General features: G+C 61.1%; 1 protein-coding gene across 4 annotated transcripts in view; it reads left to right on the top strand.

Annotated features, from left to right (window-relative positions):
* GRAMD4 (GRAM domain containing 4) overlaps nt 1–24790 on the top strand; it is a 66233-nt gene that overhangs the window by 3307 nt on the left and 38136 nt on the right. The window contains exon 1 of one of the 4 annotated variants that reach the window (XM_027540484.1): nt 22865–22928. The exons of 1 other annotated variant lie outside the window; for it this stretch is intronic. The gene's annotated coding sequence lies outside the window, so the exon portion shown is untranslated. Of the gene's footprint in view, nt 1–22864; nt 22929–23196; nt 23331–23594; nt 23770–24790 lie in introns of those variants that run through there. 2 more of the 4 variants (XM_027540483.1, XM_027540482.1) reach the window with 2 other exon arrangements.

Genomic DNA, 24790 nt, shown 5'->3' with positions numbered 1-24790 from the left:
GTCCGACTTCTTTTACAGACAGAGATGGAGCAAGAAAGTGAGGGTTTCCCTAATTAGAGAAAACCGTGTTCTCCGCGCCTCCAGCGTCGGCGCGTGGACTGAATCAAGGGGCCGGGCAGCGGCTTGGGACTGTAATTCACCACTAATGACAGTCGCCGTCTCGGGGCTCTCGTTAAGACTGTTTGGCCTTTGAGTTATAATCAGGGTTGTGACTGTGTTTAAGCCCTGTGATTAAAGTCCCCAGTGGTTACACCGGCAGACAAGAAGTACTGGTCTGTCAAAAAAAAAAGAAAACAATGGTAATAGAAACCGCTCAGTTCAGCGTCAGACGACGTGCACGGCGCCCACGGCCGGCGTGGTGCTCACAGCCTAGCTGTCACCCTTCCCGCGGATGCAGAAACTGGAGAGGTGGGCGGCTGGTCTCAGCCCCCAGTGACCTAGGCGGCTCAGCCAGGATGGGAACTCGGGTGTTTGGCTGCAGAGGCAGTGCTCTTGTTGATCAGGGGAATTTCTGGGGGTTTGTGAAAGAAACACAAGGAGTAAGTTTACGGTCATGATGAGAAGTCTCTCTGCCGTCACAGGTGTGCTGATGGCAAGAGCATCCCTTAGCCCAGGCCTGATCGTGTCGCCTGCACTTCACATGATTGCTTTTCATCATAGCTGGAGCTCGGGGCTGTTATTAGCTCCCCTTACAGATGAGGCAGCCTGGGCACAGGGAGGTTAAGTAACTTCCCTGAGGCCACACGCTGGTGAGTGGCAGAGTTGGGTGTTTGTTCTAAGCTGAGTGCCGTACGCAGGGCGGGGTCAAGTGGAAAATGCCCAGTCTGTCGCTGTGTGCTCTTGGGCAAGACGCTTAGCCTCTCTGGGCCTCGGGAACCAAAGGTCTAGGTGTGGAAAGTAGAAACCGGAGGCCCGAAAACGCCCTGGCCCGAGCTGGCGCATCTGCGCTGCCTCCCCCAGGAAGGCCCTGGGTGGGGGCCCCAGCCACTGCCCATCCCCCAGGAGGAGAGTCGTGGTTAAGGAGCGCAGCGCAGCGCACCCCCTCCCCAGCACTGGCTGGTTTGGGTGGAGTGGCCCTGGTTGTCCCCTGGGAGGTCAGACCACACCCCAGGAGTGACACCTGACTTCCGTCCTGGGCGGCTCCCTCTGTGACTCGAGGAGGCCTTCAGAGAGCCTGGCTCTGTCCCTGGGGAATGGATTTTGTTGGGGGAGGCATGCCTACCCAGAACCCCCGGTGCTGCCAGACCCAGTTTGGGAAAACCAAGTGTGCCCGCGCCATGAGGGCTGGCGGTCTGGGGGCCCCCAGGGAAACACTCGCCCTTCTGTGATCAGGTCCCCCCCGCCTTGGTGGGACATGCCGCTGCCTCCAGCCCTTCCCTCTGGGTGGGGTGTGGGCGGGGTACGTGGACAAGGAGGCAGGAGGCCCCCCTACCCCCCAGCATGGAGTAGGGGGTGGGCACAGCTGAGCCCAGCCCTGGGTCCGAGAGGCCCAGCCTCCCTCTCCAGCCCTCCCCTCTCCACCTCGGTCGGTGGGTGCTGCGTGCAGGGCTGTTGGCACGGCAGACCCGTGTGTTGGGCACGTCTCTGCTCCACCCCGCCTTGCTGGGGAGGCCTTCCCTGGGCACCCTGACCGCAGAGCCCGTCTCAGTTGCTGCCCCCTCCCCGGCCAGTCATCGTGCTCCTCCCAGGAGGCAGGGGCTGGCGCTTTCCTGTCTGTCCTGGTCTCAACAGCCAGGGTAGGAATGAGTGCAGGCACTCCTTGCAATGAGCCGAGGCCATGGCCTTGCCCTGCCCTCAGGGGGCCCCCTCTGCAGCCTGGCCTCCAGGGGCCAGCAGCTTTGGGTCCTGGGGTACTGGCTGTGGGGAGCCCACCTGCGGCTGAGCTAAGCTGGGGGCCTGGCGGTGGGGAGGGGCCGGGCTCCCCGAGGGCAGCGGGCAGGCCTGGACGGTGAGAGGGTACCTTGACCCAGGTCCAGTTCGCATGCCATGATATCCACCCATCCCGAGTGCAGTTCACCAACTTCCAGCGGATCCACAGAATTGTGCGAGCGTCACCACAGTCTAATTTTAGAACGTTTTCATCACCCCCTTTAGCAATCACTCATTCCCTCTTTCTCTCCAGCCTCTGACAACCGCTAATCTGCTTTCTGTCTCCACGGATTTGCCTGTCCGGGACCTTTCATATCTGGAATCATAACGCTCCGGGGCCGTTGGACTCTGCTTTCCGTCACTTAGCGGGGTGCGTTTTCATCTGTGCGGCAGCGTGCAGTGGCAGAACTGCGCTGGGCGCCTCTTCTGAAGTGCGGCCTCTCTTCCCAACCCCAGGTGGCCCTGAACCACCTTTTCTCATGAGTCTGGGGTGGCTTTCCTTGCCTCACCAGGCACCTGGGGTCAGGTCAGAGTTGGTGGCTGTCTGAGAACTCCATGCTGGCACCGTGAGCCAATTCACGTGACTCATTTTCAGTGGCCTTCGACACAGCTCTCCTGTGAGCTGCACGCAGGTCACCGCCTCCAGGAAGCCTTCCTGGCCTTCCCTCGCCCCCGCATTTAGGGCCCTTGTGCCTGTTGTCCTGTGTGTGGCCCTCTCTCTACCCGCCTGCCTTCTGAGCTCCTGGGGGGCAGGGGTCCCCGTTTTCATCCCTTCCCTGGCTGGCCTCATTGGAGACAGGGTCTGGGGGTGAAGGGTTGCAGATGGTGGGGGCGTGGCGTGTTTGTGAAGCCGTGGGTCCCACGGGCTCTCTCTCTGGCTGCCCCGCCGTTTCTCTCTCTTGATTATCTCTGTTAGTGTGTGATCACTTGACTTTGCAACTCTGCCGTCTGTGTCCTCCAGAGCGGCTCAAGGGCAGGCCCAGGTCTGGCTGTGGGTGTCCTGGGTGTGATGGCAGAAGTGCTGAGTGAGTCTGCCCTGCCGCCCCGCCCGCCCTGCCTCTGCCCCGCCCGCCCCGCCCCACACTGAGCTGGGTATTTGGTTTTCTTTTCTTTTTTTAAAATAATCAACCGTGTTTGTTAGCACAGTTTTAGATTTATAGAAACATTACAGAGATCACACAGAGGGCGCCCCGGTGCCTGTCCCTTCCCACAGTCTCTCTCATTACTACCATCTTATACCTTAGCGTGGACCCACAGCCTCTCTTATTACTACCATCTTATACCTTAGCGTGGAATGGCGTTACCGTTAATGAAAGGACCAGCGTGGACACGTCGTTAACTGGTCTGTCGTTTGTTCAGATTTCCTTAGTTTTCACCCGATGTCCTTTTTTCTTATCCCAGGACCCCACCCGAGACACGTGTCACATTTAGTCTTCACGTCTCTTTCCGATTCTCTGGACGGGGACAGTTTCTTGGACTTCTCTTGTGTTTGATGGCTTGACAGTCGAGGAATTTTTTTTAAATGTGTTTATTCCCGGCTGCCGTGCACGGGCTTTTGCTAATCGCGCCAAGAGGGGCCGCTCTGTAGTGCAGGTGCTGGCTTCTCAGCACCGTGGCTTCTCCTGTTGCAGAGCAGGGGCTCTTCGTGGCTCAGCAGCACGTGGGCTCCTCCCAGGCCAGGGAGGGAACCGAGTCCCCTGCGTTAGCAGGCGGATTCTTAACCACTGGGCCAGCAGGGCACTGCAGCCTTGAGGGATATTATGTTCACTGCAGATCCGTCTCCCCTGGAGTTTGGGCGGCTGTCGGAATTGGATGTTTTCCTCCGGGTTAGACGGGGGTCGTGGGTTTTGGAAGGAAGAGCAGAGAGGTGAGGGGCCCTCACCCCACCCCATCAGGGCGCGTGCCGTCAACGTGACTGGTCCCTGTGATGCTGGCCGCGGTCGCCCAGGTGATGTAGACGGACCCTTTCCCCTCTGTCAGTGCCGTCCTTCTCGGAAGGAAGGTTTGAGGACAGGGTGTCTGTGAGTGATTTGGAACCTTTTGAACGGGGACTTGTCTCTTCTCCCTCGTTTATTCGTTTGTTCGGTCGTTTCTAACGTCAGTGTGGAATCACATGTACTTATTTTATGCCTTGAGTTCCAGTGCGGTTCCACTTTACTTCTTGCGTGGGGCCGCTGGGAACTCTTCCAGGAGGCTCCTGGGTTTTGTTGACGAGCCCCCGTCAACGTGGGGCGATTTGGGCAGCTCCTTCCTTCCTCCCGGCCCGACGGGTGCTCCCAGCCCTGGAATCGGCCAGTTCTCCTCTCACTGGAGGACGGTTTCGGAAACCAAGATCCGGGCCCGGCCCGAGCTCGGCTGCCAGGGTGTCGCTGCCCTGGGCCCACTCAGCTGGCGGAGCAGGGCGCAGACAGTGTGGGCATGCGCACACCTGCAGCCGCTCCTGTGTGTGGCCGCCCGCGTCTGCGCTCAGTGAGACGTGAGCTCCTTCCAGTGATCCAGGCTGCAGTCGCCCCTCGCTGATGAGTCAGTTTCGTTCCAGCAGCAGGAGACCCGGCCCCCTCGTTCGCCATCCTTTGACGTAACCCCTCAGTTCCAGCATATCTGCAGAGCCGGGTCAGCCTTGTCCCGGGCCCTGGGGAGTGGCTTCAAGGGCTGGAGTGCTGTGTGCATGCAGCTCCCGCTCGTCCCGGTCCTTGCTGTTCGGCACGGAACACTTGCCGCGCAGTGCACGGGCCCTGCAGAGGCTAGGGGGCTGCAGCCTTCCACAGGAGGTCTGCAGGAAGAGAGAAAGGGAACTGGGGGGCTCCCTGCCGTGCCCGGTCACCCCCCCGCCCCAGCCTGTGGGGACAGGCACAGTCGTGGCATCCCTTTGAAATGTGAACGTGGAGCCAGCTTTGAACACAGCCTGGAGGCCCGGCCTCGTCTGCATGAGGAGAAGGGCTGCCGGCCGAACCCCTTGGAGCTTGACTCAGACGCTGGCGGGCCTGGGCACTCACAGCGGAGCAGGGCCGGGGCTCGGAGGCCGGGTCCCTTTCTGGGAAGGAGAGGACTGGGGGAGTTCCGCTCAGGCTTTCTCGGGCCTCAGGCCGGCTTCGGCAGGGCTCCGGCAGGGCTCCGTCTACCCGTGTGTTGGCCTGGGGGCCGGGTGGGGTGGCTGGAGGCTGCTGAGCAGACCCCGGGCAGGTGGGGCAGTGAGCAGTGGCTGGGTGCCCGCCTTTTTAGGGCTGAGCTGGTGGGCAGGGGGCAGGCACCCTGGTCCCGGCCGGGGGTTTGCTGGCTTAGCCCTTCAGAGCAAAGGGGCCTGCCCACCTGGGCAGGCTCGGAAGAAGCCTAGAGCCGCGGGTGTCCCTCTTAATAACATGGTGGGGACCGTGGACAGGACCCCGGCTGGCCTCTGTGCGTGGTTCAGCGTCTCGGTTCCCATGCACCACGTGTTGTAGGCCAGGCTGGGTGTGGACAGTGCTGTCTACACGCGTGGGGAGGCCCTGCTCACGCAGTGCCGTCTATACCTGTAGGTCACCATGTCACCCTTCCTGGGAGAGGCGGGAGCTGGCCTGGGTCAGTCTACCCAAGGTCAGCCCCTCTCCAAAGTTACTGGAGACCCCGCTAGCATGTGGTTACCCCTCTGGCAGGCCTGGGTTCTGGGCCACACTGGGGGCGGGCCTGTGGGACACATGGCTGGCACATGGCCGTCTGTCCCTTCCCCGCCCCCTCAGCTGAGCACCCTGAAGGCGCTTGTCCCCCTACTGTGGGGCTGGGCCCTCACCAAGATGCTGCCACACGTCCCCTGGTCCTGCGAGGGGGCATTGAGGAGGTGGGGAGAGCTGGCCAGGGGCTCAGCGGGCCGGGGCTGCCCTGGGTGCGGGAGCTGCCCGGGAGTGAGCCCCCTGCCCTGTTGGAGGCCACCTGCTGCAGTCCTGTTGGCCGGCTCTCCCTGCTCACTGCCCCCCTCCCCTGCTGGGTGCCCCCACCCAGCTCCTTGCCATGCCGCCCCCATCCCATCTGCTTCCTGGTTCATGTGTGAGGGTCTGCAGGGTCCCCCATGACAGCCACAGGCAGCCGCCAGGGGATACTCAGCTGGACACATGTTTCCCCGTCTCCGACTGCGGAGCTTCGGGCTGACTGCAGTCATCTGTGGGGTCACAGCTACCCCGGGATGGGGTCTGTGTGGTGGGTGCTGTGCCACACCCCTGGGTGGAGCCTGGTCTGAGCAGTGATGGCTGAGGTGGGGGGGGGGGCATGCCCGGAGGGCTCCTGGGGTGGCAGAGGCCAGGAGATGGGTGTCAGCGGTGGCCTTGGGCAGGAGCTTGGCATTTAGAACTCTGATGCAACTTGAGTCATTGAGAAAACACACCAACCTCCGGTATCAACGGAATCTCTCTCTTAGAAGAACTGGGTTCGGACGCTCAGGCTGCTGATAGCTGTGCCTTGAGAGGGTGTGAGTCATCTCGCAGGTGCGGGGTCCCAGGGGTGGAGCCCTGGGGGGGTACGGGCCGGGGGTGGGCCAGGTGGGGGCTGCCGCCCCCATCTCTGCAGGCTGAGCCTTGCGATGTCCCCCTCCCCGATCCCCTGGCCGTGCCCCTGGGGTCCTATGCTGGCCTCGGCATCCAGGGGTTGGTGTCTGCAGCCCTTCTCCTAGTCCATCCAGAGAGGAAGGTCGGGGGGAGACTGCCTGGATGGGCGGTCCCCCTGAGGGCGTGTGCCTGGTGCTGCCTGCGGTGGGGGGTGTTCCCCCGCGGCATGCCCCCAGGTCCTGCCCCTCCCCATCCATCCTGTTAGGTGAGTACCTTCTGGATCAGGGGAAAAGCGTCTTGTTTCACAACCACTGTTGGAGGCAGCTGGGACATGCGTGGCCACGTCAGCATCCGAGAGTCGGGGAGGGCTGGAGGGGGCAGGTGGCGGCAGGGACCCGTGGGTGCTGGAGCGGGAGCGGGGGTTTAGAGGACTGAGGTTCACCCTGCTCTCAGCAGACGTGTGGCTTCACTGCCGCCAAGCAGCTTTGGGGGAGAGGAAGTGAAACCTGAGTCAACAGGCAGCGAGCTCTGGGCCCAAGGTGGGGTCACGGGTGGAGCTGCTGGCAGGATGGCCCAGGAGGGCGGGTCAGGCCGCGGGGACCACCCCGTGCCTACTGCTCCTTCCGTGGCAGCCTTCGTCCCGGGGGAACGGTGACCAGTGCTGGTCTGGGGGGCGAGGTGCTGGGCTCGGCCCGAGTATCGCCTGTGAAGCTGGACATCTAAGACTGTGACTCCGGGGCGGGCAGGGCCTGGCACGCGTGTCTGCCCCAGTAACCCTCATGGGCTTCTTCCAGCCCCGGGCACCTGCCTGCAGGTGGGAAGGACAGAGCGCGCACGGCCAGGAGCCCACGTGACCGCCCACATCCCCGCCTCTGCCTGGCAGGCGAGGAGCAGAGGCCTCTGGGAAGGCCCCCTGGCAGCGCCTGGAAGGGGGGTCAGGCCTCCAGGGTGCCAGGGTCCATCCACGTTGGCGAGAAACCGGCCCGCTGGAGGCGGGAGGAGACATGGCTGCTCGCCAGCCATGGAGAAGCCTCCACGTGATGGTCTGCATCAGGCAGCCGCCTCTGCCGTGGGGGAACCGGCTGTCTTCAGAGGAGCCTGGGGATGTTGGGGAACCCTCCTCACCAGCCCAGAGGGATGGGGTGGGGCCCAGGCTGGCCAGAGGGCAGCAGGCAGACTACCTGAGGGTGCCCTGGGCAAGGACCCCCCTTGGTGGGGCCAGGGGGTGTGTGTGGATGGCTGCCCCCCACTACAGCCACCCTGGAAGGGGCCACCTTGTCTCTGCTTGGCAGGTGAGTGAGTGGGGGTCAGAGGGCTCCTGATGAGGGGATGGCCCACACAGTTGGGAAAGCCTCTTCCTCTTGGTTATCTGATTCAGGACTGAACGCTGCTGTGTCAGATAGTGGATTGTGTGGGTTTGGGCCCACGTTTACCAGATCTAAATAGGGCCAGGCTGAGGTCCCTGGGTAGACCCCCAGGAGGTCCGAGTCCTACCCGCCTCCTGCCCGTGGCGTTGATGGGACACTAACCGTGGGCCCTGGTGGGCCCGGCGCTTGGCCGAGGGCATCAGGGTGTGCTGGGGGGGGCCCAGCTGGCGCTCGTCCCCCCAGACTCCCCACCTCACTGACTTGAGTTGACCGTCATTCTCCTTTTAAGTTACACAAGTGTGTATCTTTGATAATTAGCCCCTTAACTTCGTGATTAGAAATACGGAGTAGGGCTTTCCCTGGTGGTTCAGCGGTTAAGACTTGGCTTCCAGTGCGCAGGGAGTGGGTTCAATCCCTGCTCGGGGAGCTGGGATCCCACATGCCTCAGGTGGCCGAGAAACTGAAACATAAAAAACAGAGACAATACTGTAACAAACTGAATAAAGACTTTAAAAATGGTTCATGTCAGGAAAAAAAAAAGAAAAAAAAAGGAAAAAAGCACTACCACTGAAGTGAGTTGCTGGCACTGAGTCCTTGCAGTGAGGACGCCGTGCCCAGGCCTCACGCTGACTCGGCCGCTCAGGGCGGGCCCGGCCGGGTTGGGTTTCGTGCCTGCCCGTGTCATGTTCGGCTGGGAGCAGACTGGGGCGGGGGGGCCTGCCGCCTTCTCCACCAGCGGGTTTCCGTCCTGAGAGTCTCTGCATTCCTTGCACGTGTGCCGAGTCATTTCTGTCATGTCTGACTCTTTGTGACCCCGTGGACCGTGCCCGCCAGGCTCCTCTGTCCATGGGACTCCCCAGACAAGAATACTGGAGTGAGTTGCCATGCACTTTTCCAGGGGATCTTCCTGACCCAGGGATTAAACCCACATCTCTTAGGTCTCCTGCGTTGGCAGGTGGGTTCTTTACCACCAGCGCCACCTGGAAGCCCTAGGCTTACATTTCTCAGACCAGCCCTCCCACTGGCTTTTACAAACTGTCAGTCTGGTCCTCAGCCAGCCCAGGACGTGGCTGGCACCATGGGAGGGTACTGCAGGCCCCTGCCTGTCACTGGGTCTGCACACACAGGCTGACCCTGCTGTGCTGAGTTTAAAACTCCTGGCAATAGAAAGAGCCGATGGTGACCTATTTATAAAGTATTTCAGAATCACTTGCATGAATGTTTTGTCCTAAATTCTGTGTAATTAGAAGATATGAACCCTACTCTGGGATTATTTTTGTGCACCAACATAACCTAAATTAGAATTCTCTCCATGTCAGTTTTTTAAAAAAAAATCATTGCAACACAAACATAAAGAATCGATTTTGTCTTCACTGTTTTCAGATGGTTACAAATACTGTTCCTGCCTGAGTAACATGGAGACCTTGTTGCCTGGTTTGTAGACCCTCGTCTTTACCCAGGGACTTCCTTGGTGGCTCAGAAGGTGAAGAATCTGCCTGCATTGCTGGAGAGTTGGGTTCGATCCTTGGGTCAGTAAGATCCCCTGGAGAAGGAAATGGCAACTTACTCCAGTATTCTTGCCTGGGAAATCCCTTAGGCAGAGGAGCCTGGTGGGCTACAGTCCATGCGGTTGCAAAGAGTCAGACACGACCAAGCAACAAACACACACACGTCAGCCAGCGCAGAGGTCAGTCTTTTGGAGATGTTTAAAAAGTCCTCATGGATTCTGACTTGAGGCTGAATTCTGACGAGCTGTGGCTGGATTTCCACCTGCCAACTCTTTTTTCTCTCTAAACACAGCTTTAGCTAGAAGTTTCCCTGCAGGAGAGCCTGCTTGTGAGCATCCTTAACGCGAGGCCTTCAGACGGATGCAGTAGAGGATCCAGTGGCTCTGGTCCGTCCAGCAGATGGTCCGGGGGCCTCTCAGCTGCTTGGCCGCCGGACTCGGGGGGCAGGTGGCAGGATGCACTGCCCTCTGAGACCGAGTTTCTGGAGCAGAGTGTATGGGCTTCAAGGGGACTTTGCAGGGGAGACTTGTGGGCCAGATCTTCTTTTTTTCCTGTCTTGGGACCGCAGGTGCTTTGAATCGGGGATGTCACAGCCCTTGGGTCATGGTGTGCAGCCGTCTCTGGTCACGCAGGACCTCTGGTCTGTTTACTTCGTAGCTTTTAATATAACAGGCACCCTCGAGCTCACCACCAGATGCTGGGGCCTTCCGGACTCCCCCCCCGTCGCTGAGCCTCAGACCTCAGCTGTGTGCCCTCAGCTCCCTTGTTTCCGGGGGCCGACACCCACCCTATGTGCACCCCCTGGCCTGCGCCACACAAGCGGTCACCAGGGGAGCAGCTCTTCTGGCTCACCGCCCCCCGGGTCATCGAGGGTTCCCTGTGTGAATGCAGAGAACCCCCGGCCTGCAGCACCACCCGGTACTGCCCGCCTGGCGCGGATGACGGGTGATGGGCCCTTTGCCCACGGCCAGAAGCCAAGCCGGGTCTCCCGGGTCTCTGGTGTGAGATGCTCCCGCTACCCTGTTTGTGGGCTTGTCTGGGAAAGGGGCAGCCAGGCTGGGGCCTCGCGGTGGGGAAGGATGGGCCGGCCTCCTGGTGAGGGGCCCGGCCACCCCCAGCCCTTCACGCTGAGCCCAGGTCCCCGGCGTCTGGACTGGAGGGCAGGGCTCTCTGTGGACACGGTCAGGGTCATGCGTGCGCGGGTCCAGCGCTCTGAGAGGGGCTTGGGGGCCGAGTGGCCACAGCGTCCCCCACACCTCCCCGGACAGGCTTCCGGGTGCCCAGCCCAGCTCCCCGTGACGAGACCCAGCCTTGCAGTCTTCCCTCTTCCATCACAGGGATGGGCCAGGGCTGTCAGCCCGCCCAGATGCGTGTGAGGGAGTGACGGGGGTCTGGGCCGCGTCTCCTGCGGGGCCACGGGTCGCCTGCCGCAGCACCTGCGTGATAATTGCAGGCGCCTCACCCCTCTCCTGGGGGTGGTGGGGCTGGGCCTCCCGGAGCTCGGGGCGGGGGGCGGTGCCAGGGTGCTTGGCAGGGCTTTGTAGGTCTTCCTGTCTTCTCCGCTGAGCCAGTTGGTGGGATTCTGTTCCCTTTCGGAGTTGAGAGGCAGGCCCGGAAGGCGGCCTTGTCTTGTCATCTCAGGGCCTTTCCAGCTGTTGCTGAGGTCTCCTGATTGAGCTGCAGGGTGGCCCAGCCGCCTCCCCAGGTGGGACCGGAAACCTGTCCGTCTGGTTAAGCCAGGCGTCCACGCCTGCTCTCCCTGAGTCCTGCCCTCCCTGGGGAATGCGGGACCAGACCTTCCGGCCCCTCGGCCGTGGGCTGGGAGGCTTCTGAAGTGGCTCCAGCCGGCGAGCATGTGCCTTGATGCTTTGGTGTTGGTGGCCTGGCCGGGTGTGGGCGCGGGAGCCCCCTGGGCAGACCAGCCCGGCTGCCCAGGGCCGGCGGGTCCCGGCAGGATCGGGAGCCTGGAGCCCGCAGGCTGCCCGGGACTCTGTTTCCGTGGCATGTCGAGTTTTCCTCGAGAGGCGATCGGAGCCCCTGCGGTGCGTGGGTGAGGACGTGTGGTGAGCTGTGCTGACGCGGGTCTGGGGGAACCCTGAGTGAGCGCCCTCGGGTTTCTGCCGGGTTTCAGTTAGGACGAAAACAAGGGCAGCTGTATTTGCAGGCTACTCTTCTGGGGCCAAGTTTATAGAGAGTGGAGGTTTTTATCCATTTTATCTGCTTTTCTAACTCGTCTTTCAGATGCAGCAGGACGTGGCATGTTCCGATGGGTATGATTTTTTAGCACATTAAGGGTTTGTCAGTGGCCATGTTTTTGCGATCAGGCTTTGAAAATGCTAGTGAGCCATTTAGTTCTCTTCTGCTGTGGTAGGTGGAGTCCGGGAACGTGGTGTCGGGGGGAGGTGGGGCGGGGGTGGTCTCTGTCTTGCTCATTGGTTTTCGTTGCCCGAAGATTCTAGCTGACAAGGTGTGGGGCCCTGTCTGTGCACAGCCTGATGTGAGAGACCCTTTACGTGCCCCTGCTCGGCCTACGATGAAGCGCTGTGACACAGGCCGTGCGGGGTCGGCCGGTTGAGAGGTGGAGTCAGGTCAGGACGCCCTGAGACTAGCGGATCCCCAGCAGATTGGTGGAACCTGGGGGCCAGTCCTGTGTGGTCAGTCCTGCCCTGGAGCTGCCCAGGTGGAGGGGCCTGTGTGTGTGTGAGCGGTCGCATCATCAGACCCCGAGCCGTTACCTTCATAGCTGTGCTTTGGGTTACTGAGAGCTGATGTCTCCTGGTGCTGTAACCTGCGCTTTTCGTGTCTTGGTTCTCTGGACGGAGCTTCAACCGTGTGCACAGTTGAGCTGCCTGAAGCATCGTAGCCATGTGGGCTGGTGGTGTCCGCACGTCTGTCCTCCCGGAGCGAGGACTTGCTCTGCTTTAATCCCCCGTGCAAGAAAGCGACTATCCGAAGGCGCTGCCCACACGGGGCCCTCCGCTCGAGGCCGGGTCAGGAGAACCCCAGGTGCATCTTGCTGCCAGCGATGCGCTCTCCCCGTGGAATTTCCTGTAAAGTGAAGAGTTGCAGTCTCAGCTGCCAGGCTCAGGGACGGCTTGTCATTTACAAGACGATTTGTCCCAGGGTCCTGCAGGCGGAGGAGCCCTTTAGCCACCGAATCGTTCTTTCCAGAGCACCTCTTTTGGAAACGGGCTGTTGCACGCCTCGATTTCTCCAGACGGGCAGCTCCGGGGGTCTGGAGAACCCTGTCTCCAGCTTGTAACTGTGCCCACAGGTGTCGGTTGAGCCCGGCACCCACCTGCCGCTCTCCTGTGGCAGGATGTTAGGTCCCTGTGAGGGTCTCTCCTCAGGGCAGGATGGCTCAACGCCCCCCACCCCCACCTGTGAGGCCACGCTCTCTCCTGGTGCCGAGCCTCCAGCCCACGGCTCCCCACCCCCACCGAGGAGCCTAGGCTGGGGTGTGGTGTGTGTGAGACCCTGGGCCACTCTGCAGGGCACACGGGGGCCGGGGGTGGGCGTGGGGTCCAGGCCAGGCTGGCTGGCCAGGCTGCTTCGCACGTGTGGCCAACTCTCTGCCTCTATCCCCCACCCCCTACCCCTGCATCTTGGGTTATGTCTGTGGACACAGCCCCCTGCTGGTGCCCAGGTTCAGCTGCTCAAAGGCTAGGGCTGGGGTCCTGGGCGCCTCATGCTGGTGGGGGCGCCCTCTGGGTACCGTGTCCAAGCTGTGCCTGCAGCCCTTCCCCGCATCCCCGGGACAGGCCGAGGGGTCTCAGGCTCCAGTCTTGGAACCCCTCTGCTCGTGTGTTAGCGAAGTCACCAGAAAGTCTGCTTGTGTGAGATGTATCTATTGCTCTTTCCTGTGTTAGAAATTAAGCTAGGAAATTTACAAATGCTGATGTATCAAAAACTGCCCCCTGTAATGGAGGAGGCAATGGCAACCCACTCCAGTAGTCTTGCCTGGGAAATCCCACGGACGAAAGAGCCTGGTGGGCTGCAGTCCATGGGGTCGCTAAGAGTTGAACACGACTGAGCGACTTCACTTTCACTTTTCACTTTCATGCATTGGAGAAGGAAATGGCAACCCACTCCAGTGTTCTTGCCTGGAGAATCCCAGGGATGGGGGAGCCTGGGGGTCGCACAGAGTCGGACACGACTGAAGCGACTTAGCAGCAGCAGCAGAGCCCACTGTAAACCCCTTACACATTAACGTAGTGTATTTTTACTTTTTTAAAAAAATCACTAGTTTTCCCAAAATGGGGGAAATTAATGAAGGGGAACCGGTGGTTTTGCCTTGACGAGGTCTGGTCAGTTGCAGACGGCTGGGTTCTCCAGTCCCCACACCCATCACAGCCCCACACCCGTCACACCCCCATGCCCATCACACCCCCACACCCATCACACCCCCACACCCACCGGGAGGACCAGTCTGGGAAGCACAGGGTGTCTCAGGATTGCCACTCAGTAGATCTGACCTCCTGGGTGTCCTGGAAGGGTCTTGGGGACCCCCAGGCTGCTGGACCTCGCTCTGAGCAGCGGGAGAGAGGCCCCTGCTGTGCTGAGTGAGGGCGTTTTTAGCTCTTTCTCCGTTTTGTTTGAACCCTTTCTATTTGTTATTTTAAAACCTTAATTTTGAACCTCGTTGACACGGTCTGGTCCACACACGCACGAAGTCTGTTCAGAAGGGCTGAAGCCCCTGCTGGGTCTCTCTCCCACGTGCCCCCTCCCCCCACATAGTCCCAGGACTCGGGTTGGGGGGACACCCACTCGCAAGGACCCCACTGCAGGCAGGTAGCTGGTGCATGCTGTATGAAACGGCCTCGCTGCACGTCATTTTGCAAGTGTGAGTAGGTGACACTCCTGGAAGCGGAAGTGTGATTTGACTGGATTTTGCAGAATTGCCCTCCGCTCCACCCCCCGCTGGGGGACCCCGCCTCCTCGTGGTCTCACCCACACGCTGCGTCTCTGCCAATCTGTTCAGGAAATGGCTTCCCCGTGTAATCTTAATTTCTGTTTTTCTCTTTGTAAGTGAAGGTTAATCACCATTTCATGTGCTTAAGGACTGTTTGTTTTCTTTTGCTGTGGACTCTGTATATCTCTTGGCTGTTTTCCTCCAGGGCTGTTTTTCAAAGTTAGACAAATTAATCTTTCATAATATGTGTTGCAAATATTTTTGCCTGTGTTAGCATTTATATTTGACTCCTGGTGGAGGCTTTTACCTTGTGGAAATGTGTTTTTAGGGTAATCTGTCTTCTTTTTTATCATGTGTTGTGTTTCTTGCTTGGCAAGACCCTGTCCAGCCCCAGGATCTGAGTACCAACCCCCGACTCCCGGCTCCTTTGCAGCCTTCTTTATTTTACACTCAAGTCTTTGGTCCATTTTGAGTGTTTTGGGGAGGGTGTGAGATGTGGCTCCAGGGTTATCTTTGCATTTGCTGAAGGCTGTGTCTCCTCCGGCCTAGGAGGCCCCTTTGACCCCAGTTCAGTCTGGATCTGTTTCTGCCGATTTGTTTCGTGGCCCCGTCCAGTATTCATGGGCTGTCATCACGCTGTCAACTCCTGACTGTAGCTGTGTGGTCTTTTATTTATTTTTTTAATTATATATCGGCCTGTGTCGGGTCTGATTTGTGGCACGTGGGATTGTAGTTCCCTGACCAGGGATCGAGCCTGGGCCCCCCGCACTGGGAGTGTGGAGTCTTAGCCACTGGACCACGAGGGAAGTCCCTCCATCGTGTTTTACTCCACGGCAAGGCCAGTCTGCCGGTCTCCCTCCTCACTCGTGCTTGTCAGAGTTTTCCCGGCTGTTTGGCTTATTTCTCCTCATGAGCTGTAGACGCGGCTTGTCTTGCTTTCTCTGAAACCTTGTTATTTTTTTCGGGGGACCACATTAGATTTATAGATTATTTTAGAGTTTGGTGTGCCCTCTCTTTTCTCCCTCGCTTTCTCTGTTTGCATAAATATGGCAAAATACACATAATACATATGAATAAAATACGACATAAATATTGGGCGAAATATACATATGACTTAGGGGCTTCCCTGATGGCACAAGTGTACAGAATCTGCCTGCAAAGAGAGAGACACAGGTTTGATCCCTGGGTCAGGAAGATCCCCTGGAGGAGGAAAGGGCAACCCACTCCAGCATCATTGCCTGGGGAATCCCACAGGCCGAGGAGCCTGGTGGGCTGCAGTCCACGGGGCTGCAAAGAGTCGGACACGACTTAGAGACTAAACGATAGCGACCACACGGCTTACTGTTTTAAAGTGCACAGTTCAGGGACTCCCCTGGTGGTCTAGTGGGTCCACGGCAGGGGTGCAGGTTCCACCCCCGGTCAGGGAACTGAGACCTCACATGCTGCACGGCGTTGTCACCAGATAATAATAAAGCGGAGTGTGCAGCTCAGTGGCATTCAGTGCACTCGCGCTGTGCTTCCTGTACAGTTAATCTTTGGAACTTTTTCCTCTTCCCAAACTGAAACTCTGTCCCTGTTTAGCACTCGCTCCGCCTCGCCTGCCGCAGCCCCCGGCCGCCGCCATCCGCTCTCCATCCCGGGGCTCTGCCTCCCCAGAGCTTCGTGTGAGTGGATCGCACGGTCTTTGTCCTCTGTGACCTGCTGGCCTCACCGAGCCTGCGGTCCTCGGGGCCTCTGGCTGCAGTCTGTCTCAGTGCTCCCTTCCTGCTTGAGGCTGAGTGACATTCCCCTGTTGGCAGGGACGGCCCGTGGGCTGAGGACCCTTGGGCTGCTTCTTCGTTCGGGCTGCTCTGAGCTTGGGCGTGCCGGCGTCTGTTTGAGTCCCTGCTTTCAGTTCTTTCCCGTCTATACCCAGGCACGGAATTGGTGGATTGTATGGTGGTCCCGGTTTTAGTGTTTTGAGGAACTGCTGCATGTTTTCCGTGGTCTCCATGGCTGTGGTTTATGCTTCTGGGCGTGCATGCTGAAAATCAGGGTGTTTGCTGAGAACACGGCGAACCCCCAGCCCTGCTGCTGAGTAGGCCGGGCCTCTGGGAGCCTGGCTCCCTGGTCCCACCGGCAGGTCCCGGTGGGCTGGCAGGGCTGGAGAGGGGAGACCCTGGGCTCCATCATCACTCTAGAAGCTGTGACCTCCCCCTCTGAACCTCGCTTTCCCCGTCGCATTAAGAAGGGGAGGCACAGGGACAGTAGCAGCTACGCGGATGACACCACCCTTACGGCAGAAAGAGAAGGACTAAAGAGCCTCTTGATGAAAGTGAAGGAGGAGAGTGAAAAAGTTGGCTTAAAGCTCAACATTCAGAAAACTAAGATCATGGCATCCGGGCCCATCATTTCATGCAAATAGATGGGGAAACAGTGGAAACACTGACAGACTTTATTTTATGGGCTCTAAAATCACTGCAGATGGTGACTGCAGCCATGAAATTAAAGACACTCCTTGGGAAAAAAGTTATGACCAACCTAGACAGCATATAAAAAAGCAGAGACATTACTTTGCCAACAAAGGTCATCTAGTCAAGGCTATGGTTTTCCCAGTAGTCATGTATGGATTTATGAGTTGGACTGTGAAGAAGGCTGAGCGCTGAAGTATTGATGCTTTTGAACTGTGGTGTTGGAGAAGACTCTTGAGAGTCCCTTGGACTGCAAGGAGATCCAACCAGTCCATTCTGAAGGAGATCAGCCCTGGGTGTTCTTTAGAAGGATTGATGCTAAAGCTGAAACTCCAGTACTTTGGCCACCTCATGCGAAGAGTTGACTCATTGGAAAAGACTCTGATGCTGGGAGGGATTGGGGGCAGGAGGAGAAGGGGACGACAGAGGATGAGATGGCTGGATGGCATCACTGAGTCGATGGACGTGAGTCTGAGTGAACTCCGGGGGTTGGTGATGGACAGGGAGGCCTGGCATGCTGTGATTCATGGGATTGCAAAGAGTCAGACACGACTGAGCAACTCAACTGAACTGTTTATTAAGCGCTCAGTCTGCGCCAGGCCTGGAGGCTGTGGGAGGACTGAGTGAGGTGGGACAGGGGAGCGCGCTGTGCCTCTTCTCCAGAAGGTGTCTGGTAGGAAAGGGCGGGCCGTGCCGGGTCTTCCGGCCCTCACCCTTCCACAGGTGTGTCTGCGCCCTGCACAGGTCCACGCCCGGGGCCGGGTCAGGCTGCTCTTTCCCCTGCCCGCACACCGTGACCCCGAATGGACCCAAGCACCTCGTCCACGCCCGCCTGTGCCCGCCGAGTCCTTCTGGCTTGTGACCCCAGGTAACGGGGGCGCTTTGTCTGGGGGCATTCCTCTGCAGCCCCGGCCCCTCCGTGGAGCTGACAGCCTGAGGTGTAGCCTGACCCCTGCAGAGCTGCCTGCTCTGTGTCCCTGTTCCGGCCGCACCTGGTACACAGCAGGTGCTCATTACATGCTCCAGCAGCTCGGTCCTTCTCGTTACCCCTGACGGCCTCTGCCCCAGCCTATGTAAGGTCTTCACTGCCTGCCGATCACTCTCTGTTCCAAGTCTGCTCCGGGTGGGGGGCCATGCCGGGCAGTCCCCTGCACCCGATACGCTCGGGGGGTGCTGAGACCAGCTCGCCCCGTCCTTCTGCGTGGCCCGCCGTACGTCAGCCCAGCTGGGAGACCATGCGTAAGGCTGGATCGCCACCACGCTGGGCGGTTACCTGGGCGGCAAATGTGGAAAGGACCTTTTCTGTGTCGCTGGACGTGGGTTTTACAGCAATGGTGTGAGGTGAGGGCAGCCAGCCAGGCCCCGGTGCCGTCAGGCCCTGCCCAGGGCTGAGCTCCCTTCTTGCCCAGCCCAGCAGGAAATGTGTGTTCCACCTTCCCCGCACCGGGTGGTTTTCACACGCCGAAAGCCCCTTGTGGCGATGTGCCCGGCAGCCCCGCGCTGAGCCTGTCCATGTCCTGGGGCTCGGTCTGCGGGTGAGTCTGGGTGGGCTCTGGGAGGACCTGTGGCCTCGTTTTCAAAGAGGAAGTGGCTGCAGGCCAGGGCTTTGGAGGCGCCGAGGGCCTGTCCCCGGGGACTGTCAGAGGCCTCGTGGCTTTACCTAAAGGGGCCAGGATGTCCCTTAAAATGCACCCACTGATTCTCTGCCAGGCTGCGTGCCGGGCCTGCCCGCTGACGTGGGGCCGGCGTGGGACCCTCGTCCTCGAGCAGAGGCTCTGAGGCCGGGGGCCTTCCTGGGGAGGGCAGCGCATATGCTGCCGGGTGCCGGGGGTCCGGGCAGGGGCGGGGGCGGGGCTGGCTCCCGCCTTCACGGGCACTTTATCACTGTGCTGCTTGTCTCTGCAGAGCAAGGGGCCCTGAGTGTGCACGGGGGCCTACAGTGACGGGCTCTTCAGAGCTGCAGGCTGGCCCCTCTGCTCGGGTGGGATACGTGGCCCGGGGTGGGGGAGAAGACGGTGGCTGTCGACTTCAGGGGGGACCTCCTGGCCCCGGGGACCCTGGGGCCGGTCCAGGCTGCTGGCCCCCCCACGGACAGTGCCTCCCCGACACCCCTTTCCTAAAGGAGGTTTGACGGTGGCGAGGTTCACAGCTGAGTGTATGATTGGCGGGTCCACTGGAAGGGGAACCCTGGTGCTGAGTGAGGGCCTGGTTCCCTGTTAGGCGCCGGTGGGTGATGAGGCCCATTTGAGAGTCCTTGTTCTGCTGGGCACTGATCACCTTGAGACCAGGGGCAGCCAGCCGTGACCCCATCGAGGATTGTGTGCCCGCCACTGCCTGTTTTTGTATATGGTGTCTTACTGCGGATGTCCCTTGTGGCCTCGTGGTTAAGGCTCTGCTTCTTTGCTGCCAGGGGCCTGGGTTCAGTCCCTGGTTGGGGAACTGAGATCCCACAAAAGCCACAGAGAAAGATGGCCTTCTTGGCCCAGAGCCACAGCTGCTTTGCGCTACAAGACAAAGGGAGAGCTTGTGATGGGAGGCTTGTGGCCGCCACGCCCGAGACGCATGCCGCCCGGGTTCCCAGGCCTGCACCTTCCGTCCGGCAGCACTGTGGGCCGCGGAGCCTCTGGAGCAGAGCTGGTTCGCAGACAGCTGCGGGCCGGAGCCCCTCTCTGCTCCCTGGGGCGGGGCTCCGGTGCTGGCAGGAAGTCAGGACAAAACTGGGAGTCCAGACGGCATTTCCTACCAGCTGGAAGGATCTCCTCCAGATGCTGAGGGCAGGGGGAGACTTGGAAGCAGAGTGCTTTCACCAGAAATGAGTGCTTGAGCGCGTTTCCTATTGCTCAGTGTGTTTATACACTGCAGGTTAATACAGACCTAAGCTTCGGGGCCTCCTCTTCGCTCTGTTTGGGTTACACAGCTGTGTGGCTAGTGTGCTGGGCTGCCCGCCCGCTCAGTCTCCTGGGCAGACGGGCCGGGGGCTCTCATACGGCGTGAGGTTGGACACGGGAGTGTCACCCCGTGGCCCCGGGGACCCAAGGGGGCTGGGCAGGTGATGGGCAGGGTGTGAGGGTAGTGTGCCCACCCAGCCTCCCAGCCAGTGGCCCTGCGATTGGGGGTCCCCCCAGAGGCTTGGGTCCGGTGCGTTCTTTTGGGAACCTCACCCATATGGACGCGGTGGCCTTTCCCCATGGGCTGCACAGGGCATGGGATTCTCCAGGCCAGAATACTGGACTGAGAAGCCGTTCCCTTCTCCAGCGGATCTTCCCGACCCAGGGAGAGAACCCAGGTCTCTCGCACTGCGGGTGGATTCTTTACCAGCTGAGCCACCAGGGAAGCCCAAGAACACTGGAGTGGGTAGCCCATCCCTTCTCCAGCGGATCTTCCCGACCCAGGAATCAAACCGGGGTCTCCTGTGTTGCAGGTGGATTCTTTACCAGCTGAGCCACCAGGGAAGCCCCTTGGTCATCTCAGGGACTCTCAGTTTGACCTCTGCCTCTGAGCTGTGCCAGGGAAGCAGGAGGGCGCCTGGGGGCACGGTGCTCCCTGAGCCCTGCTCCTCTGTGGCCACGACCACTCGAGACGACGAAGGGTCAGGGCGGCGTTGTGCTGGAGCTGCTCACGTGGGCCTGCAGAAGGCTGCCTGTGAAGGTGTCAGGAATCCTGTGAGCTGGCCGCCAGTGAGATGAGTGTGTGAACTCAGATAAATTACGTCGGAAGCAGAGGGGTGAGTGCTGGAAGTTGCTCCCTCCCGGATTGTGTGACCGGATTATGGTCCTGAGGCAGTTGGCGTCTCTGGGGTCTGGGAAGTGGGAATCGCCTGGGTGGTTACCGGGCAGCACGGCCCACCACGTGCTCACTGGCTCACAGACGTCCCTTTGGCAGCTTGAAGGACGGCCGCAAGGGAAGCAGTCACAGCGTGGAAACGGGGACGCGCCGCACGGGGACTCGCCTCCCTTTGCGTTGACTGTTTGGACCTGGGAAGGCGACGGGGAGACGCTGGTTCGTGGGTGGAGGCTGAGGCGTGGCATCCGCATCCACGGGAAAGTGAGGAGGCCCCTCCCATTGGAAAGCTACCGCTTGCTTTCGCGAGGATGTCTCGCGCGTCCAGGACCAGCGAGTTGGCTTCTGATGCGTGGCCTCCCTTCCCACCTTGGTTTGTCCTCTTAATGTAGACAAGCATGTCCAGCAATCGACATTCATGCTGGAACCATGCTCGTTGGTTGGTCGCAGTCCCGGTTGACCGGGCCAGGAAGGATTTCAGAAAGAATCAGTGAACCCACCCCGGGCATCGCTTGTTTTTACGGAGTCCCGGTGAAGAGTGTTGAACGTTTTATTACTGCTTGTAAACGTGCAGCACATACCTTAGTCACCGAGATGAGAACGTCTGTGCGTCTGTGCCCAGAGATCCTGGGGGCGGGCGTGTCGCTAGGGCCTGCACGGTCCCAGCTCGCAGAGGAGGGGGTGGTGGCTCACCCTGAACCCCCCCGACCAGCCCTAGTGCTCTTCCCGCCTGGCTCTCCCGGGCCCCTGTGGCCCCAGCGGGGTCACAGAGCCAGCAGGACCCAGGCAGCTTTCCTGTTACAGCACACAACACTTTGCTCCTGGTGTGGGGAGGTCTGGCTCGACTGTGTAGGAGGAAAAGCTGCTGAAGAATTCCACCTCCTCCCGGAGAACCTCCCAGGCTGTTGAAACCTTGGACTTAAGCACCGTTGAGTGTTCCCGGATTTGGGGAGCGCGTGATTCCCTAGCCTCGAGGGCAGAGTCCACGGCCTTGCTGTGAGGTCCCTGTGGCTAGGCGGCTCCGAGCGGGCAGGCCTGGCCCTCCTGGCACCCAGGACCCAGTCGTTGGGGCCCCATTCCCCCGTCACTGAACAGCCAGCCCGTGCCAGCCCTGCTGGGACGGACCTGGTGCCTGTGGCACCTGCCCTCGGGCATGTGTTCTAACCACTGGGGCTAGGGGACAAATCCTAAACCAGGGAGCTAGCCTAGACCAGACGGGCAGGCGGAATTGGGGGTGGGGGGATGTACTTGGAGCAGAAGGAGCCACTATGGGGACGCCCCAGACCGGGAAGTGCTGGGCCCCAAGGTAACCAGTGTGGTGGTCAGAGGACCCCCCAGGGGTCAGCAGGGCTGGAGCCCAGTGTCAGGGAGCAGGCAAAGCCCCAGGAGGAGTCTCAGTGGGTTGCTGCAGACTGTGTGAGGTGTGTGGGCCAGACCCGGCTCGGGGGAGAGGGAGGGAGGAGCACAGCTGTGGGGCCCAGCTTGGACATGGGGGCCTCCGGCTTGAAGACGAGGGGGTCCCTGGCTTGGAGGTGGGGGCCTCTGGCTTAGAGGTGGGGGGCCCTGTCTTAGAGATGACCCCCCAGCTTGGAGGTGGGGGCCCCTAGCTTGGAGGTGAAGGCCCCCCGGCTTGGGGCTTGGAGGTGAAGGCCCCCCCGGCTTGGAGGTGGGGGTCCCCGGCCTGGAGGTGGGGCCCCCCGGCCTGGAGGTGGGGCCCCCCGCCTTGGAGGTGGGGAGCCCCTGGTTTGGAGATGAGGGCCCCCCGGCTTGGAGGTGGGGGCCCCCTGGCTTGGAGGTGGGGGGCCCCGGCTTGGAGGTGGGGGCCCCTGGCTTGGAGGTGGGGAGCCCTGGCTTGGAGGTGGGGAGCCCTGGCTTGGAGGTTGGGGCCCCTGGCTTGGAGGTGGGGGCCCCCGGCCTGGAGATGAAGGCCCCCCAGCTTGGAGGTGGGGGCCCTGGCTTGGAGGTGGGGGCCCCCGGCTTGGAGGTTGGGGCCCCCCGCTTGGAGGTTGGGGCCCCCGGCTTGGAGGTGGGGAGCCCTGGCTTGGAGGTTGGGGCCCCTGGCTTGGAGGTGGGGGCCCCAGGCCTGGAGGTGGGGCCCCCCAGCTTGGAGGTGGGGAGCCCCTGTTTTGGAGGTGGGGGCCCTCCAGCTTGGAGGTGAAGGCCCCCTGGCTTGGAGGTGGGGAGCCCCCGGTTTGGAGGTGGGGGCCCTCCAGCTTGGAGGTGAAGGCCCCCTGGCTTGGAGGTTGGGGCCCCCCGGCTTGGAGGTGGGGGCCCCTGGCTTGGAGGTGGGAGCCCTGGCTTGGGAGTGCTGGGCTCGCTGTAGATGGCCATGGTCACGTGGTCAGGAGCCTCTTCCGGGTTTGACTTGAGCGGCTGGTGTTCAGGTGTCATTGGGAGGAGGTTCACGGAGGCTCCCGCTACTGATGAACGTCCTCACACAGTAGGTCAGCGGCCAGAGTCCAGCCATGGGAGGCTGGTGGGCAGGGAGTCAGCTGAGCATCTGAGTGTTCGGGGCCCTGCCGACGGAGGTGTGCATCTGGGTGAGGGGGTGGCTGCCCTGCCAGCCTCGAGGTTGGGGGAACCCATGGGCCCTCGGTGGGAGCCGGTGTTGAGCTCTGCATGGGCGGGGGGGCGTGGTCACCACACCTCCCGTATCGCGGGCATCCAGACTGCTCAGAGGGTCGCCCAGCATGGGGCCCCCGGGCTGGCTGGAGCTGCTTGCAGGTTGGGGTCCTGGGGACTCGTCTTGCAGGGCTGTGGGCCTCTGGGGCGCCTTCCTGGAGGACGGAGTCCTGGCAGAGGGCCGGCTGGTTGGCTGGGGCTGGCCTCACTCGACATCTGTGACTCCCCTGGAATACAGTTTAGGATAAGGGTTGCTGCATTTGGGGAACAGACGTTGTTTATCCTGGGGTCAGCAGAAGAGCCACCAGGTGACCGGAGGGTGACGCCAGGCCTGGGCCGAGCCTGCTGTCTGAGTGTGGCCCGGGCGGCAAGGAGCATGGCTGGGACCCGGGACACGGCGCACGCGGGGCTGGGAACCGCTTTTTTCTGAGTCTTGGGCTGGTGGGGGAACCAACGTCCTTTGTGGTTTCCAAGTCCAGTGTTCCGCAGACAGTGCGGCCTTTGTGTGTCCAGGAGCCATTCAGCGCGTTTCCAGAGCAGCATGCTTTGTGTCCAGGGGCCAGCACTGGCCTCGCTCCGGCGTCCCGAGGCTCCGCGGCGCAGTGGGCACCGCCCTGAGCGGGGGTGGCGGCCGGGCCCCAGCGCCAGGCACCCCCTTGCCCTGTCTCCCCATGTCTCCCCGTCCCGCCTCTGCGGCTGCAGGGCCTGGCAGGTGTCGCAGCTCTGAGCGTCTGCTTCTGCGTGGAGGTACGAGGGGGGGCCCCTCCGGGAGCCTCAGGGGCTGGGGCGCCACGTCCCGCTCTGAGGGCGGCTGCACCTAGAAGGCCGGCCATGGCTTGTGGGTGCCCAGGGGGGCCCGTCTATGGACGCAGGCTTCCTCCCCGTGGACCCTGGGGAGTGCAGGGTGGGTGTGCGGGGCCGGGGGCTGGTGCATAAAGGGGAGGCTAGGGGGCTGGGGGGGGTGGGACTCATGGCAGCGCCCAGACGGAGGAGCGGGGCAGCTTGTGGAGACGGTGTCGGTGACGCTGGCTTTGTGGGGAACCCTTGCTCTGGGTCGCGCTTCGGGCCTGGCTGGCTCTGGCTCCCGTCCTGCTGGCCGTGGAGCACGGCCGTGCCAGTCTCCTTCCATCGTCATCTCAAAGCTGGAGGACCGAGATGAGATGGTCCTGGGTGGGGTGGGCTACCCCTCAGCCTTGGGGGTGTGGGCGACAGGCAGAGCGCCCCTCTCAGCCGGGACCCGCCTTGGGGGGTGGTCAGGTGTCCTGGCACCTGGTCCAGCGGCTGTGTGAGCCCAGGGGCCTGGAGGCAGGGTGGTGGGGACCCCTGCCCTCCCCAAGGGCGGATGTGAGCAGGTTAGGGTGAGCTGGCGCTGCAAGGGGGGGCCCCGCTGGGTGGGGTGGGGGGCGTGCAGGCTGGGCACCTGTGAGTGGCATCCTGATGGTGGCAGGGCGGACCCTCGGTGCTCTGTCCCCCTCCCGGGGTGGCCTCCTCATTTGCTTGCTGAGTCAGGAGGGAAGGTGGCCCAGCCTGCGGGGCGGGGAGTCCCAGGACTGCTGACGACCGGCGAGGAGGGAGGCTTGGCTGTGGGGACCCCCCTGCCGCCGTCTGCCTGCTCTGGTGCTGGGCGAGGAGGGGTCCCTCTGGGTCTTTTTGAAAATGGAAGAAAGGAGGTTTTACCTGGTGGCGCTTCCCATCCCTGTTTGCTTTTAATTTTCAAGTTAGAAAAGCAACCGGAAAGGGCATGTGGAGAACAGTTTTGCAGCTTCTC

Source organism: Bos indicus x Bos taurus, chromosome 5 (assembly GCF_003369695.1).
Source record: "Bos indicus x Bos taurus breed Angus x Brahman F1 hybrid chromosome 5, Bos_hybrid_MaternalHap_v2.0, whole genome shotgun sequence".
Lineage (NCBI taxonomy): Eukaryota > Metazoa > Chordata > Mammalia > Artiodactyla > Bovidae > Bos > Bos indicus x Bos taurus.
This window is presented reverse-complemented; position numbering and strand designations above follow the sequence as displayed.